Here is an 18,148-nt window from a genome sequence, read left to right on the forward strand (position 1 = left end):
ATTCATTCAACAAGTCCTGACCCCACTCCTTGCCAGGTTCTCGGCCCCGTGCTGAGGATGCAGAGACTGGACACTGACAGGGCTCACAGGTTAATGAGGGGAACAGGAAGTGACCTGGTGGCCACAAATGGAAGTTCTATTTTTGAATATTTAAATTATGATAAAGTAGATTGGCACTAAGAGTATAGTCAGAAATTTGAATTCTCTCCACTTGAATGAACAATTCATGTTCGTCCATAAGCCCCCAAATCAAATGTTACCTCCTCCAAGATACCTTTGATTTCCCCTTCTAGACAATTTGTTTTCATCTATCATTTCCAGATTTTATTTTGTTTTGTTGTTATTGTTGTTCGTCTTAGTTGGTTTTCCTTTCCTCCTCTTCCCTCCCCACCTTTACCCTCTTGTTCCCTTCCTCTCTGTCCATCCATCCATCCACCTGTCCATCCATCCATCCATCTGTCCACCCATGTATCCATGCAACATTTTATTATGGCCATATCTTATGCCTGGTTGCATGAATTCTTGCTAGTATCCCACAGTGCCTTTAACATCTCCCTTTGGCCAAGCTCAATTTGGGTGGCCAGCACATGTCTAGTTTCCTTGTTTGTATATCTTCAGAGTTCAGAATCCTGGAAGGGTTTTCCAAAACTCTCTGTCCTACCCTCTTCAGTTATCAGTCCTGCTCCACTGTATATTCCTTAAGGTTGGGTTGATTAAGGTTCAATCTGTTATTGGCTTTTCCTAAGGTGTATTTGTGGAATGTTCACAGATGCCTTACCAAACATAGATTCTATTTAAAAAATGAATGGGAAACACTAGACTATTTGTAGAGCCAGTGGTGTGTGATTCTTCATGAAAGTGATATCTAAACAGTTTTCCCAAAACCTATTTCACCTTAGGAAGCTGGTGGAACAGGTCACAAGATGGACCTGTTATGGACCATGGACCCTGGTCAACACCTTGGGAGATGCTGATAAGAACTGCCCTGTCTCAGCACACTGCCTAGAACAGAGTAGGTGATCAATGCTGTGAGTTGAATGAATAATTAACTATCTGTGATGGCTTGTAAGTTTCTAGAATATTGCTGTCAGGTTGCCTTCTTTCTCATCTTTGGGTGATCATACACACACACACACACACACACACACAGATGAACCTGCAACTCTTCAATCTTACAGTGATTTGGATTGGCCTGACCTGAGAGTTTTTGAACCATGTTTCCCGGAAATGTATAATTCAATGGGAGAGATTTAGGAAATTTGCAACTTTTAGATCTTAAGTTCCCCTAAAAATTTTTATTTTTAAATCTCATTAATAGTAAAAAAAAAAAAAATGAAGGCTAAATGTTCAGATGTTACATACTAGAATTTAGGATATGGGAGAGCATAGTCACATTCAGTCCAGTGGCCCAGTAAACACATTTTATGCAAACCTCATTTAAAACCACCACCAACAAGCAAGCCCACAAAAACACCTTCTCCTGTCATGTCTGTTTCATTGAGGAAGATACAGAGACTGGGAGCTGAAGTGCTAACAAGCCCATGCTTTTTACAACTACAGATCTTGTGAATCAAGGTTTTTTTTCCACCTTGTGCTACCAAAACAAAACACAGCAGGGAATATATATTAGGGCAACAGAGGTTCTACAACTATAACCCATAACTCCTGATTTCAAAACATTTGTATTTATCAAACAACCTCATTGTTTTCACTCATTCACTAAAAATGTTATGCGTTTGACCTTATACAAAGCATTCTGAGTGTTAAAAAAAAAACCTCTCTAATTTGTTTTATACATTATGATGCTGATTAATCTTTGTAACCCCAGCATTAGCAAGTATCTGGCAAAGAGCCTGGGATTGATAAATGTCGGTTGAACTGAAATGGTAGTAAGACAGAATAAGGAGTGAAGGATGGGTCAGAGATAGCATTAAAAAATATTCAGAATAAGAGAGCTGAAAGACAGAAGAGAGGGAGAGAGAGGGATCTACTTTTCCTCTTCTCTGGATACCTGGTAAATAGAGGAGGGGGCTGTTCGCAGGCAGGCATGCTCTCTGTAACTGTCCTCTCCAATAGCAAGTTCGAGTCATCCAACAAATGTGTGTGCTGTAAGTGTGTGCAGCCTAATGAGCTGCATGCCCAAGGTGAGGAGAACGGAGGAAGAGGGCTGAGATCCTGGAGATTTAGATGAGAATAATTTACCAAAAAGGGGTGGGGGGAGTTAGGAGTCACTAATGATGTGTTAAAATGCGACAGCCCCATCATGAAGTATTCACCACTTTAAATACGTCTAATATTAAATATTAAAAGTCCTGGCATTTGTCCTCGAGACTCTCAGGGCTGATTTATGATCTGCCACAACCACAGACCTGGAAGAGGTATGTGGTTGCCTCCAGTAGAGGGACAGGAAGTCAGGCTGGAATGGGCAAGAAGGGATGGGAATGGAGGGCCTTTCTTCTTCAGGGAAAGGGCACAGAGTGGGTTCCTATTTCTCCAATCTGTAACTCTGCAGGAGAGGGCAGGTCCATTGTCCCCTTTCCCTCCTCTTGGAAATATGAGTGAGAATGAGAAATCTATACAGAGAAAGGGTGCTGCTGTTGTCTGTGTTTCTCTCTTATGTGCTTACCAGGCAGGTTTCCCAGTCCTCAGAACAGACCATTAATTACTGTCACTCATTATACAACAAATATATATTTTGCAGATGAGAAGCATCCACCCCAGAGGCCCCTAAAAGGCTGCCTGGAGAACAGGAAGTGAGACAGGGGAAAGAGAGTTGGAGGCAGACAGGCCTGCGTTCCAATCCTCACTTTCTCTCTCCCTGGATTCGTGGTCTTGGGGAAGTCACTTCACCTTTGTGGGTCTCAGTTTTCTCATTAATAGAATGGAAATGATAGTAACGTCAACCTCACAGAGCTGACTGTGAGAAAAAATTGAAGTAGTGAAGGGTAAGGCTCATGGCTCAGGCAGCCAACGAGTAAATCCTCAATAAATTTCTCCCTCTTTCCCTTCCGTTCCAAGACAGCACTCCACTCTGATATATGCTGGAATATAACTCTGGACACTGGATAAGTAATTTCCTTCTTACTGGGCCTTAATTTCCCCATCTGCAAAATGGAAAATTGGGAGTAGAAGTTCATCAATTCTGAGTGCCAGTGAAAGTCAGTTATTTATGCTGCCTTTCTGAATCCCTAAACTCTATTTTCTGGACACTGTTTGAGTGTTAGCTGTGATCACTTTTTGCAGTTGGGCTGGGTGTCTCCAGTAAGATTTCCATCAATGCCATGGCTATTGGCTTTATTGACTCCAATTTCCTATTTTGCTGGCTCAGCTAACTCTCCACTATTTACAACCAAGCATTTCCTTCTTGCAAGATGCAAGCTTCTGATAGCCAGACCTGAGGATTAACCACTTCCTTCTAGGAGTCCCTTCCTCAACTCTGCCTCTGCATACCCAGAGCAGCCAGGCTAGCAAAGAAGAGCGCTCCGGGGACACAGTTTGCATGGTTTCCATGTGCTGGCTACGATCACCCATGCTCCCTTACTCCTGTCACCACAGAAGTTCCTTGAATGAGGGGACTGCACCTGTCTTGCTCACTGCCACATCCAGCACCCGCTGCACTGCCTGGTCCATAAATAAGTGAGGGGGTATATTTTACAGTAGTAATGTCTATGCCAGTGGGGTAAATAACCCCCTTTTTTTTTTTATTTGCCTGTTCTCCCCACCAAACTGGGAACTTCTGGATTGCAGAAATCTTTATGTAACCATCTCGATATGCTAGTGATTAGTGTAGTGCCGGATGAGGGGTAGGCAACTCATTTGCTGAATGAATGAATGAATGAATGAATGAATGAATACATAAATACATTGTAGTTTTCATGAATTCAGGCTGAGTTCATTTAGAATAATGGTAGTTCTGCTGAAGACTAGAATAAACTTTCTTATAACCAGGACAGGTATTTGCCAAGGAAATGGAAAGTATAAACATGAGTGTTAATGAAATTTCTAAAATAGAATTTTATTTCACATTAGAGCAGAAACAGCTCTTAAAGCTCATCTAGGTCACATCTTCTCAGCTTCATTTTTCAGAAGGTAAGATACAAGCTCAGAGAGTCAAGACGTTTATACCTGACAACATTTTCTAGGACTTCTTTTTTCCTTTGTATTCCTCTGACATCTCTGACTTTCCTGTAATGAGAATCTATTACATTTACAAACAGGGATTATATTTTTTTAATATAATGAATCTGAGATATCCTTAACAGATTTAAAACATACATTTAGATGTGATTGATAATGCAGACCTTCCTTAAAAAAGAGATTAATCTCTTCATTAAAGTGGTTCATATAAGGGAATTCAGTTATGTGGATTTTCATCATGCTAGTTACTAGAACTCTGTATTATCAGCTCTAGATGAGTTGTACTGGTTTTAAAATATTTACTCTTCATGTCTCCTAGGTCCCTTTTAGTCAGTTCTCATTTTATGTTACATACATTCTCACTCCAGAAACCCTTGGGTAAAAACAACAGAATCCCTCAATTATGATCAATCTTGAGTTTAGCTTGTGTGGGCTCTTCAAAATCACTTCAAAGTGGAATTGCCTTCATGTTAATCATATAAGATTGTGGGAGAGTAGTTCAGAGCGTGGGCCCTGGAATCATCTTGTTTTGGATTCAAATCCTGGATCTGCCACTTCACATTTGCATGAATTTGATCAAGTGGCTTCACCTCTCTGCATCCGTTTCCTCATCTGTAACAACACTGGTATCACCTATCTGCTAGAAAGATCAGTGATGTCTTTGAAAAGTCTGCATTACGGTCTTTGGCACATTTCTTCTCGCTGAAAACATCATAGATGTTTGTGTTTTTGTAATTATTCCCGGATAGGAGAGAGGCCAATTTAACAACTTGTTTTAGTGGGAAGAAAAAGTGCTTTCTAGATAAAGGATGGTCGCAGTTTCAAGGTAGGCCCTCTGCAAAGCCAAGGGGATCTCAGTTTCTTTATCTGTGTATTTGGGGCAGCTTGAATGAAATCATCTCCAAAGCTGGTTATGGCGTTCCCAGAACCAGCAACACCTGCCACCTTTGTCTTTGTTCCTCCGGCTAAAGGACACAGGGGCATGAATGAGGCAAGCAGCCAGAGGGTCCCGCCCCCTTTGTCCCCCACAGCTCAGAGAAGCTCATTACCTGCCCACGACGGCTAGATAAGTGCAAAGCCTTCTTCCCCAGCCTGCCCGCTGTCCGGCTCCTCTCCTCCCACCTTGTCATCCTCTTACGATTCCATTTTCACTTGCTTCCATCTCAGTCATCACTTATCATCACAGGCCAGGGACACGGGCTGCTGTCCACTTTCCTATTTATTCTTCTTGTCACTGCAGCTTGGAAAGACATCTCCCTGGGCCCCCAGAGCAGTAAGTGTGCATGGCATCCTTTCTTGTCCTGACTCTGAGTGGGCCACCGTGGGCTTCTTCACTCGCAGCTCTGGCCCTGGAGCCCAGCTCGGGGCCCAGCGTGTGGTGGGGGAGGCACGGGCTGAGCATGACATCACTGGGAGCCTGCTTCATGGTTGGCGTGTTGGAAGACACTTGTCACATATGTCACTGCATGTCATCTCACAGGTCAGACCCGTGACCAGTACCAGGAGGAAGGTAGCGGCGTCCTCATTATAAAATAAGGAAACAAAAGCTCGGACTCGGTCATTTGCCCAAGGTCCCAGAGTCAGGTCCTCGAAACTCGTGCTCCCTCACGTCATCACAAACAACATGACAACAGCCATGACCACCAGGACCAGAGCTGCTTGTACTGCGAGGGGTATCAGTTGCTAGACAACAAGCATTAGGAAGACAAGGAATCTCCGATTCACCCACACCAAAATTAGCATTGGGCTGATTTCTAAAATCTGACTATACCTAAAGATGAAAAATCACTCTTCCAAGTATCCCCTGTTCAAATGTAAATAGTTTATGTGTGGATTACACTAAATCTATATCTATGTAATGAAGGTTGATTTCCTGCTAGCATGGATAATCCACAGGGGAAGCATCATACCTTCTAATTGGGCATCTACTCTGTGCTGACCTTACTCAAAGAACTTTTGGTATCTATGATAATACTGACAGGACGATGTTATTGGTTCCACTGTAAATACTATGAAGCTGAGGCCTGGAGAGGGTGAGTAAGCTGCCCAGGGTTGTGAACATCCAAGCCCAGTCTCTTTCTGAGACTTGCCAGGCTTTGTGACGGCTCTCTGAGGCTGTGCTTTAAAAGAGAGTGTGGAAAATTGGGGCGTCTGGGTGGCTCAGTCGGTTAAGCGTCTGCCTTCGGCTCGGGTCATGATCCCAGGGTCGTGGATTGAGCCCCACATTGGGCTCCCTGCTCAGTGGGGAGTCTGCTTCTCCCTCTGCCCCCTGCGTGTGCTCTCTCCCTCAAATAAATAAATAAAATATTTGGGGAAAAAAAGAGAGCGTGGAAAAAAAACATGGGAATAGGAGATTGGGGTTAAGGAAAATGTACCCTGTGGTAGAATGAATTACTGCTGTCAAGTCTTCATTTCCTACAGTAGTATGCAGTCACATGCTTGCCACGGCTGATGGTGGGAAGAGTGAGCTCTCTTCCCGGGCCTTTGTATGCAGGCTTAGCATGTTACTTGCTTTGACCAATGGGATGATAGCAGACATGATGTGAACCAAGGTCTGAAATGTGCTGTTTGGCTGGGCTTGCTCTCTGGCATTCCTGCTTCTTGCCAGGAGAAAACCAGGCTCTAAGTAGTGGCCGGTCCAAGGAGGATGAGGGGCATGTGGGACAGAACTGGATGCAGCCTGAGCTTAGAGACAAGTGCAGCTGAGCCCTAGCTAGCCTGGCCCACCCAGGTGTGTAACAAAGGGGAAAATGCATCTAGTTGTTGACAACAACACACTGTGGTTGTCTGTTAGGCAGCATTAGTGTAAAAAAGCTGATGCACCTCCAATCTGCATGCCCCCCTTCTATGAATAGTGCTCTCACTTTCATCCCAAAATGGAAACCTTAGAAACATCTCTGACCTGACTTCATTTTTTCATCCTCAACATCCGAATGGCACCTGAATCCCCCTGATTCTACCTCTTTGTTGTCACTCAAACCCACCCCTTCCCACCTTTCCCACTATCACTGCCCCAGGAAGGCCCTCGACACTGTCCCTGCACGTTGTTGAAAGTTTTATCACTGATGATAAGCTTTCAGTGTCCTCCCATCAATCTGAGTGATGGCCAGTTACCTCTTCAAAGAGCAGCTACACCCATGGCTCATCCCCAAAACTATCAGTGGCCCCCAGGTGCTCTCAGGACAGAGTTCAGATACCCCTGGTCTAACATCCAAAGCCCTTCATGACTGGGCGCAGCCAATGGTCCCGGCCTTATCAATCGCTCTCCTCCCTTATACACTTCCTGCCCTAACCTCTTGGGTTTACTGATAATAACAGGGCCATCAGAGACCCACCTGCAGACCAGGGTCTGCTTCTTGTAGTAGGTCTGCTCTGATCCTACTCCTTGAGCAGAGCAGAGCCTGAGAATTGGAGACAGAGATGTTCAACAGAGGAGAAACCAGGGTTGAGAGGGAGTAGGAGGTGAAGAGAAAATTAAGTGGCAAAATGATATTTAGGAGAGGAATGAGATCATGTGGGCAGTTTGAATGTCAGCAGTATCCTCAGGGAATATATTTTACAATGCTGACGCCTCTGAACCTTGAGCAAATCTTTCTGTTTTGCCAGGCCGCAGTCTTCCTGTCTGTAAAATGAGCAGCTAATACTCAGAGACCCCAAACACCCTTCCAAACCTTGCTCAAATCCCAGGCCTTGATTCTTCTTCTAACACGTTCTGGTCTTGTCTCTTGAGGTTAGTGTTTCCCTAGGGACTGAGGGGGAGGTGAAGAACGTTAGGGAAGGTTGGGAGTTGGGAGAACAGAGGTTTGGAGGCAGAAAAGCATGAGTGGAGTGAACTAACAAGACGGTATGATTGGGATCTTTATGAAGTGAGGACAACTTCTCTAGAAGTCTTCTCTAGAAGTCTGCGTGACCTAGGGTGGGTCCCCTCCCTCCCTGGGACTCAGTCTCTCTATCTGTGCACTGAGAAGGTGGTCTGGATGACATCCAAGCAACCTCCCAAGGGCACCTCTGCTGTCTCTTTCTTCCTTACGCTATAGGAGTGACACGTCTCAGCCTTGTTCTTCCCCAAACATTTGAGACACATTTGGATGCCTGCATTATGGCTGCCAGCCTCTCACTGCCATTCATCATCATGTCTCTGAGCACAAAAGGGAAAAAAAAAAAAAAAGAGGCTGAAGGGTTCTCGTGGTGCAGGCTGGCGATCAGGCCTGATGGAGATCAGAGTCCTTAATCAAGGCTACCTGGGGGGCTAATGGGCACTGACTCAGCTAATGGGGCAGCCCGTGTGGAATGCCTGGGCTCTGAAAGGCCAGCTGCCAGACCACACCAGGGCTCCCATTTCAGGCGACCCCTCGCCCCCTAGCCTCATCCACCCCTGAATGCGCCATGCACACGATTATCTATAAATCAGCGTCTGAGAGAAAAGCATGTGGGTAATAGATTCTCTTAAAATTGTGGCTGACTGCGGATGGAGGGGGATGAGGCAGCCTCACCAGCAGCCTGGAACTGATGGAAGCAGAGGCTGACAGCCCGAACCACCAGGAAGGATCACGGAATTCCTGCCCAAATGCACAGGGCGGGGCCTGCCGCCGGGGGCGTGCCCTCCCCACCACTGCCCCTGCCTTGCCGGGAGCCTGCATCACCCATGCTTCTCAAGTCACCCTGGAAGGGGTGCAGCGTAGGGGGAGCAAGGGTAACAAGCAGGAGGAGGGAAGCCAGCATCAGCCCGCGAATTAGAGCCATCTGGGGCTCACTCCTCAGCTTACTACACACAGACCCAGTGGCCTCCATCGGTCGCTGCACTACTCTGGGCCTCAGTTTCCTCATCAGGAAATGGACATATTAACCCCGATTTTTAAAACCGTCACAAGGACTGGGGGTAACATATTACACACGATTCCCGGGGCGCCTGGGTGGTGCAGTCGGTTAAGCATCGACTCTTGATTTTGGTTCAGGTCATGACCTCAGGGTCGTGAAACCGAGCCCCGCCGTCAGGCTCCGCGCTCAGCGTGGATCTGCTTGGGACCCCCACCTGTGATGCACTCGCTCTCCCTCTAAAAGCAAGAAAATGATGACCACATCACTGCACGTGTAGGTGGCTCAGTGTGAGCTGTTATCCTTGTCGCTGGTGTTCCTGCTGGCACCGCCATCGAGCCGGCCCCCCCAGGCCATACCTCCTTTCTGGCTTGGTGCCCTTGCCCCTCTTGGGTGCAGCCCCTTCCCGGGCTTCCTGCTGTGTGGGTTCATTCCTCCCTTTTTTCCTCCCCACATGGTTCTTGCCTCCTGTCTGGTCCAGATCTTACTTCTTCCGACCATTTCTCATTCTCAGTACAATTCCTGTGTGCCTGGTGCGGGTGGGATCGCGGCACAGAGACGAATCCATCCGATTCTCCACCACAAGCAGCTGACACTCAGGTGTCACCAAGAAGAAAATACATCGCTACCACAAGCTGTGATTTGGGCTGGGGAGGACTCGGAGGGTGTGCAAAGAGCCACAGGATCGCAGGGAAAGAGCACCAAACTCTGCCCCCCCAAGGTCGGGGACATGCCAGCAAAGAGGGAAGATAACAAGAGGGGACACTGAGAGTCCTAACTGCTGGGTGGTTTTGGAAGTTCCTTACTTATATTAACTCATGTGACCCTCACAATAAACCTAAGATGCAGGTTCTACTTTCAACCCCATCTTACAGATGAGGAGACTGAGGCCCAGAGGGGTTAAGTAACTTACTGGACTGATGTCACAAACAGAAGTGTTGCCAAGGCCAGGACTGGAACCCAGAGATGGTGCTGCTGGTCCCAGGCTGTACCACCTCTCTCCCAAGGGGGTGTAGGAATTTTCCAGAGGAAGGAGTGGGAGCAAAGGAAGGTCACAGCACCACAGGAAATCCTGGGCCCTTTTTTTTCTCGGATCAGCAGAGCCAGAGGAACTGAGGAACACTGCCTTATCCCATAGGCATGGAGAAACTCCTGGAAACCTCTATATCCGCTCTGCAAAGAGAGTCCTTTCCAAATGCTGACTCCAAGCACTGTGCATGGAGAGAGGGTGTTTAGAGAAGACAGGCACTGGAGTCAGGACAGGGTCTGAACTCTTCATCTGTCACCCAGTGGCTCCATGATTTTGCACAATTTCGTGTCTCTGACCAAGACTCTATTTCCTCAGTTCTACAACAAGCTTGATCAGGTCTGCCCCTCTCCCTGAACAACGTCCAGAATGTTCTATCCCCACTATGAGCTCCATAAGCACAGCCCGTGATTGCTATGATTATTACTAGGGAATTGCCTTCATGTTCCTTCCTGCCCACAGCTCTTATCTTGGACACCTCGGCTGTAATTTGGGAAGAGGGAAAGGCTAAGAGTTGCTTATGGATCCTGTTAAGCATTTCATGTTTGATCTACTTTCTCACCTTTAATCCATCCAGCCACTCTGTCCTGATTTTACAGATGAGGAAACTGAAGCCCCCAGGGGTTAAATGACTGGCCTTCGGTTTGCACAGCAAGAAGATAACAGATTCAGGATTTGAATTCCATTCTTCTCGACTCTGGAGCCAACGCTCCCCCACACTGTCCCAGGTAAGATGGAGGAGTTCAGCATGATCCTGCACATCACTCAAAATGACCCACTGTGGTGGCTCTACCTGGCCGCCTACCACGCCTCTACTGGAACTTACGGGGATATAGATGAGATGAGGCGATGTGGTTGTCATTCCTCAGGCCCCTGTGGCTCTGTTTCTCTACTAGCTGATGGGTGGCCTTGTTCAAGATGCTTCATCTCTCTGAGCCTCATCCTTCTTACCCAGAAGACGGGGAACATAAGTCCTGTCCTGTCCCATTCACAAGGATGCGGTAAGGATAAAATATACCCTATTCTATTCAGGACACGGGATGATTAATAATGCAGTTGTCCCCCACTTGCACAACCTGAACCAGCAAAGTGAAATATACAAAATAGATTAAGCAGAGGGTAATTATTCATTTTGCAAAAGAGTTCTTCACTCTACAAAAGAGACGCACTGATGGGTTTTTTTTTTCAAGCACCAGCTATCTTTGTGAGTTTAAAATCAAATCTCATTTATAAAATTAAAGCAAAAAAGAATAATGATTTTCCAGATGTGCACTGAGTACAAGGGGCCACACACACATGTGCGCGCGCGCACACACACACACACGGATGTGTCCTGCCCGAGCCAGCCACGCCCTAAAGCAAGGTGGTCTGGACACCATGAGGATGGAGCCTTTGCCTCTGGCTTGAGGAACTGGGGGAGAACCAAGAGAACCAGGGGACAGCATGTGACATCTGCACTCTGTTCAGAGGCATCTCTTCCTCAGAGTAACCTCCGCCTCAGCTCTAGGCAGATGGTCAGGGTCTCAGGTATAGCTTCTCTGGGAAACTAGAGAACCATCATTTCCAGGACTTCCATCTGGAGTATTATACCGTTTCACATAATGTGTATATTCAGCTGAACCCAGCTCATTTCCACTTTGCTAATCTCACTCCTGATTATATTCATATTCACATTCTTGCTCTGCCAACCCCCCAACCCCAGCTCTCTTCTGATGATGGTTCTCTCTTCCCCTCTTCTCTGTCTCCCTTTTTGGTTCTCAGTCTTTGTGCATTTGCTCCTGCCTCAGTTTCCCTCTTTGGTCTCTGCTTTTCTGCCTTTGCCTTTCTCTCTGTGTGTGTGCCTCTATATTCCTCACTGTCCACCTTCCTGTAAGCCTCTTTCCTTTGTAGAAAGGAAAAGGACAGTGAAAAGGACTTCAGTTTAAGTCACACAGGTGCAGGTTAAATCCCCAGACTCACTTTGTCCATGAAAGAGACAAAAAAAGGAGAGTCTGTCTACTTCAAGGGTTAATGTAATGATTACATAAGATATGGTGAGTAAAGGTGCCTAGAGCAAAGAATACATTCACATCCTGTTAATTCCACTCCGCCTACTTTTCTGCCTCTTTTTCTTGATTTTTCTCATTCTCCATCTTTCCCTTTACTTCCCATCCATTCTGCTCTCTTAGTCCCAATCTCACACAAGCACACACACCACAGCCTCTTCCCCACCCCCCTGTCCCGGGTCCTGCCCCTAACCCCACCCAGGCCCCACCACTTTACCTCTACCCAAGCTCCACCCCTTTATCCCTCCCCAGGCCCCTCCTCTCTACCTTTCCCCAAGCCCCATCCCTTTACCCCTGCCCCAGGCTCCCCCTCCTCAATCCACCCCAGGCCCTGCCTCCTCATCCCTCCCCAGGCCCCCTGCCTCCTTACGCTTCCCCAGGCTCTACCCCTCAGCCACTGCCACCCCAGGAGACTCCCACAATCCCTGCCCCTCACCTGTTACCCCAAGCAGCCCCCACGTTCCAGCAAGGATTTAATTACAGAATGGCACAGGGTCCCATTACTAAGACACACATTCTTTCACAAAATGTTTTTACAGTACATTTACTGGTATATGATAGAGAATCATCATGAATCATTAAAATTAAGCAACGTGGGTCCAAGTGGCCTGCACCAGGCTTCACTAGGAAGTCAGGCTTTGCTGTTAAGTCCATTTTGGGCCATTTGAAAGCTGGCAGCAGACCGTTTACTGCACAGGGTGAGGCCACCTGACCTCGCCTGACTTTTGTGTGAAGCATCTCGAATTCCTGGATGCCCTGTCCTGAGGGACGATCTTGGTGTGATCAGCATAAAATCCATATACCTCCCGACCCCTGTTGTCTGGTAGAAACCAGGGGGTTTCTATTGAAATTTCAATTAAAAGACCATTTAACAAAAAACCAAAAGGCTGGGATGATACACACCTACACACACACGCACACATGTACACACTCTTCTCTTTTTCAGAGACCTTTAATCACCTACATCAAAATGGAAGCTGCCTTCAGTCCAGAAGAGAAAGGGCAGTGGTGTAATGGGCTGGTTCCCATCAAATAACCAGAAAAGGCTAGTGCTATCACTAAGTGCTGTGTTTTAAATGGTTTTGTGGAGGCTGCTTCTGCTCAGAAATCTATCACCACGCCTTCCATTCCATCACGATTAAGACTTTTGGGGGTTAAGTCAACACTGGGGGTTCTTTTTGCCCCTGATTCAATAATTCCCATTTGTCGAACACATATATTTGCCATATTATGTAGCGGGTACTTTGTACTGATTACAATCGTCACAATAACCTAGCAAAGGTGAATACCTTTTCCTTTGATGAAAAAAGAGCAGGAAATTGAAGGTTGGGGAAAATTAAGCAGTTTGCTCAAAACCGCACCAGTAGTTTCAGACAGAGCCAAGATTTTAACCCAGGTCTGCCTGACTTCAGTGCTCTGCCTTTTTTTCCCTTTTCATCTGACTGCCTCTCCAAAAACAAAACAGCCCACGCTGGGGGCAGCTTGATTTTGAGCAAATGGGGCGGTGGCAGTGTCTCAACTGTTTCCCTCCCTGGTGACTGACTCAGCCTTGGGTCTCAGTCAATGTTTGTGAAAGAAAGACGTTAATGAAGCTGATGGGGAACTCACCATGCCCCAGATGTCCTGGATGGGAACACCTCTTTGCGTGAATGGGTGGATCGGATCATACGCCTGGAAGACAAACCTGACAAAAACACTTCTAGAAGCTGATACCACCTCCAGATGTTGTAAAAGGCTTCTGAAGGCCTTGGCTGCGAGCCTCCATTCCAAGGATAAAAAATGTTGACTGCTTACGTTGTCCTCAAGAGATGGAGAAATCAAGCTTCTGCAAGCATGGTGGTCGGGAGACCTCTACTCTGCCATGAACTTCCTGAATGACTTGAGCAAGTTCCTGACCCTCTCTGAATCCCAACCTCATCTGCTGTAGAAAGAGGGAGTTCAACTGGATGGTCTGCATGGTTCTTCCCAGCCTGGACCTCTTTGCTCTTTGAATCCCCAACTGGACCCTGCAGGAGAATCTTCAAATGTTTCTTAGGAGGACAGATGGAGAAGCCATTGTCAGAGTTTATACACCCGCCCCCCCCCACCACCAATTTTAAGGGGCACTCAGGGCTGTGCGAAGCAGGGTTGACACCCTCTGATGAATGTCTCCTTAGATTTTGTGCCAGAGCCTCCTCCATCACCTCCCTGAGTCCCAGCCCCGCTCGGCACAGTGCCCAGAAAAGCTCTGCTCAGCCCTCACTTATAGCACATATCCCTGTCACTGACACTTCTGTCATCCTAGGTCATCAGTGTCTGTTATCATCCAAAGGTTTGTGTCTCCCCAAATTCATATAGTGAAGCCCCTAACACCCAACATGACGGTATTTGGAGGTGGGGCCTTTGTAATCAGGGTTAGATGAGGTCATGAAGCAGGGACCTTGTGATGGGATTATAGGGAGCGGAGGAGAGGCAGATCTCACACTCTCTACACACACGCACTGCAGAAAGGCCATGTGAGGTCACAGACAGAAGTCAAGAAGTTGGTCTTCCACAAGCAGGAAGAGAACTCTCACCAGGAACCAATTCAGTGGTATCTCGACGCTGGACTCCCCAGCCTCCGGAGCTGTGAGAAATAAGGTTCTGTTGTTCAAGCCACCAGTCTATGATATTTTTGTTATGACAGCCCCAGCAGACTAAGACAGTATCATCCTCTCCTCGGTCTTTAGAGACAATGTGAAAACTGGTTCTGGATCTCATCCACATATGGGGGACCCAGCACTGGATTCCTCATTTCTGATGTTGAGAGAATGAAACCAATTTGTTAGAAAACTCCAAGGGACAGAGATGGCAGCTTCTTTTGCTCATTATCCCCAACACTGGGCACAATGCCTGGCATATAATTGGTGCTCAGTAAATCACTGCAATGAATGAAATGCAGTATCTTGATTCCAGGAACTTCTTTCCACCACCACCGCTACTACCCTGGCCGAAGCCACCACCATCTCTATCCTGGATAATCATATCAGTCTCCTAAATAGCCCCCCTGCTATCACTCTTGCCTGTTCCCTATAGATTTTTCTCAATGGAGTAGACAGAGTGATCATTTTAAAAGTAAGTTAGATAACATCAGTCCTCGGGTCAGAATGTCCCTGTGGCTTTTTGCTGAGCTCAGGTTGAAAGCCAACGTTCTTACAATGTCTCTCTGGTCCCTCTCTGACCCCAGCTCCTAATATTCGCCTAGTATCCAGTGAAGCCCACGAATATTCTCCTATGTGATCTTCCTCAAATGTGTGAGGCACAATCTGCTCTCAAAGCCTCTGTCCCTGCCATTCCCTCAGCCTGGACTCCACTTTCCCCAGATATCCACAAAGCATGCTTTGCTTCCTCACCTCCCCAATCACGCCTACCTTGAACACCCTACTTAAATTTGCAATCACACCTCTCCTTCTCATTCACCACCCACTTTTCCTGCAGCCTCTTTACTAAAAAAATCATCTTCTAACATAGATGTTTTTTTATTTGTTATTACATATACTCTAATTATCTGTTTGTCCCCTTTCCCCACTAGAATGTGAGCTCCATGATGATCACGGTTTTTATCTATTGTGTTCATTCTCTCAGTGCCTGACATCCTGCTTGAATTAAGATGATTGAGAAATAAATACCAGTTGAATGTTAAATGAACAAACACACAAATGAATGAATAAATTCCAAAACCGTTCTTTAACTCAGATGTCAAAGTATTAAATGAATCGACTAGACCAACCAGGGGTTGGCAAATTTTTCCTGTAAAGGCCCAGTTGATAAATATTTAAGGTTTTGCAAGCCACAGAGTCATGACTTCTCAACCATGTTACTGTAGCTAAACTACTGAGTATGGCTGTGCTTCAATAAAACTTTATGAAAAACAGCAGTTTTCCTGGGGCTATAGTTTGCAGACCCCTAAACCAGAGTAATCTCCATCAGCACATAGCACCACACCTAGCACAGCCCCGTCACTCAATAAATAATTTGAAGTGACATATATACGAAATGTAGTTCTACTCTTCACTCTGTCACAGCACTGTCCAAGTGAACTTGCTGTACTGGAAATGTTCTACATCTACACTCTCCAATATGGCAGCCACTAGCCACATGTGGCTAATGCACACTTGAAATGTGATGTGAATTAATTTACATGTTAATTTAAATAGCCACATATGGCTAGTAGGTACCATATTGGACACAGTAGCTCAATCACAAACATTGTTTTGCTTCATGCTCCAAGTCTAGCCCCTCTCCCTCTAGGAAGCCCTACCCAACTGCTAAGGTTCATAGTAACTGTTTTTTTTAATCCTACGATTCTCATTTCATTCAATTCATGCTTTGACTAGAGCTATAACAATACTTAATATTCGTTGAGCTTTGTGTACCAGGCATTGTGCTAAATGCTTAATATGTTTTATCTAGTTTAATGCTGGGCAGAGCATTGGCCTTCAATGCATATTTGCAATACTCATTCTAAGTTGGAGAGCACTCAGAAAATCTAATGTACAGCTGATCCTTGAACAGCATGAGGGATGGGATGCCAGCCCCCAGGCACAGTTGAAAATCCATGTATAATTTTTGACTTTCCAAAAACTTAATTCTGGGAAGCCTTACTGATTAAACATAAATAGTCAATTAACACATATTTTGCATGTTATATGTATTATATACTGTATTCTTACAATAAACGAGAGAAAAGAAAATGTTATTAAGAAAATCGCAAGAAAGAAAATACACCTACCATATTGCATTTCTCAAAAAAATTCTGCACGTAAGCAGACCTGCACAGTTCAAACCTGTGTTGTTTAAGGGTCAACTGTAATTTCCTTTTGTATTATAAATAAAGAAACTGAGGCCCAGAGAACAAAGTGACATGTCAAAGGTCACACTACTAGTCAAAACTGCAAATCTAGTAGTGAAGCCCATGGAATTTGTCTCTAAACCCAGTGTTTCTTCTTTCATTCACTCATTCCATCATTCATTATTAAACATTGACAGCATACTAGACAATTTGCTGGGCTTGGGGTTAAATGGTACATACCACAGGGGCAATCTTTGCCTTTATATAGCATATGGTCTCTTGGAGAGCGAGGACTTGAACACAGAATCATACAAACAAACATATAATTAGACATTGTGATTCTGTACTGATAGCACAGATCAGGGCTTAAGAGGATACACTCTCAAGCCCAAGTTCTAGGATTCCAATCTAGACTCTACCACTTCCTAGATGTGTGGCTTTGGGAAAATCCATTAACTTAGGTGATTCAGTTTCCTCAGCTGTAAAATGGTAATAATAGGGTATTACACCAATTCTAAGACACACAGTTTTCCACATTTTCACACCCTTGAAATGAGGATTTGTGTGTTATTAATATCTTAATGGGTTTTTTTCTTAGTGGTATGTAAAATATTGGCACTTGTATCTGACTATGTCTTGCTTCAGTTAAAATATGATTGTATCTACCTTCTGGGGCTATTGAAGGGATTAAATGATATATGTGAAGTCCATAGAGACATATTTTGTACTGTACAATGGGCATTATTATTGTTAGTTATCATTATTTACTCTAAAGGAAAATAAAGTGTACTAATATTGCATAAGACATAGGGAATAACTGAGTCTAGAAGGTCAGCAAAAACCTTGAGGATGAGACATTTAAACTGGACCATGAAGGATAAGGAGAAGGGAAGAAAGGGAAGAATAAGGCTTATAAGGAATGAAGGTGGGTGGAGAGCAGACTGTTGCATGCAGAGGGAACAGCACCGGCGAAGACCCTGTCACAATGGCTACCGGAAATGATTGACCATTATCCAGTGTGGACCACTTCACAACATGGCTTTGTATCCTATGAAAACTCCCAGCCCCCACCTCTACTTTTCAATTAGCAATAATCGCGCCTCGGATAAACCTCATTGGCTACGATACTGCCACTGAGCAAAGCTCCCCACCTCTACTTTGACCATCATCTTCCTTTTCCATACTTTTGTTTCTTGATAGTTCACTGGTCATAAAGTATTACAGATATATTTAGAAGTTTCTGAATCTTTTTAAATAGTAGGACAGCTACCATTTATAGAGAAACCGATCTATCTTTGTAATACGCTTGTTGAA

General features: G+C 45.4%; 1 protein-coding gene and 1 pseudogene across 4 annotated transcripts in view; both read right to left on the reverse strand.

The window, feature by feature from the left end:
• The window catches only part of ASTN2 (astrotactin 2), an 837,042-nt gene that overhangs the window by 434,506 nt on the left and 384,388 nt on the right, over window positions 1-18,148 (reverse strand). The gene's annotated exons all lie outside the window — the stretch shown is intronic.
• LOC115938574 (U4 spliceosomal RNA) lies at window positions 17,907-17,979 on the reverse strand (annotated as a pseudogene).

This window comes from Leptonychotes weddellii, chromosome 14 (assembly GCF_054177405.1).
Source record: "Leptonychotes weddellii isolate Sample4059 chromosome 14, ASM5417740v2, whole genome shotgun sequence".
In the NCBI taxonomy this organism is placed as follows: Eukaryota; Metazoa; Chordata; class Mammalia; order Carnivora; family Phocidae; genus Leptonychotes; species Leptonychotes weddellii.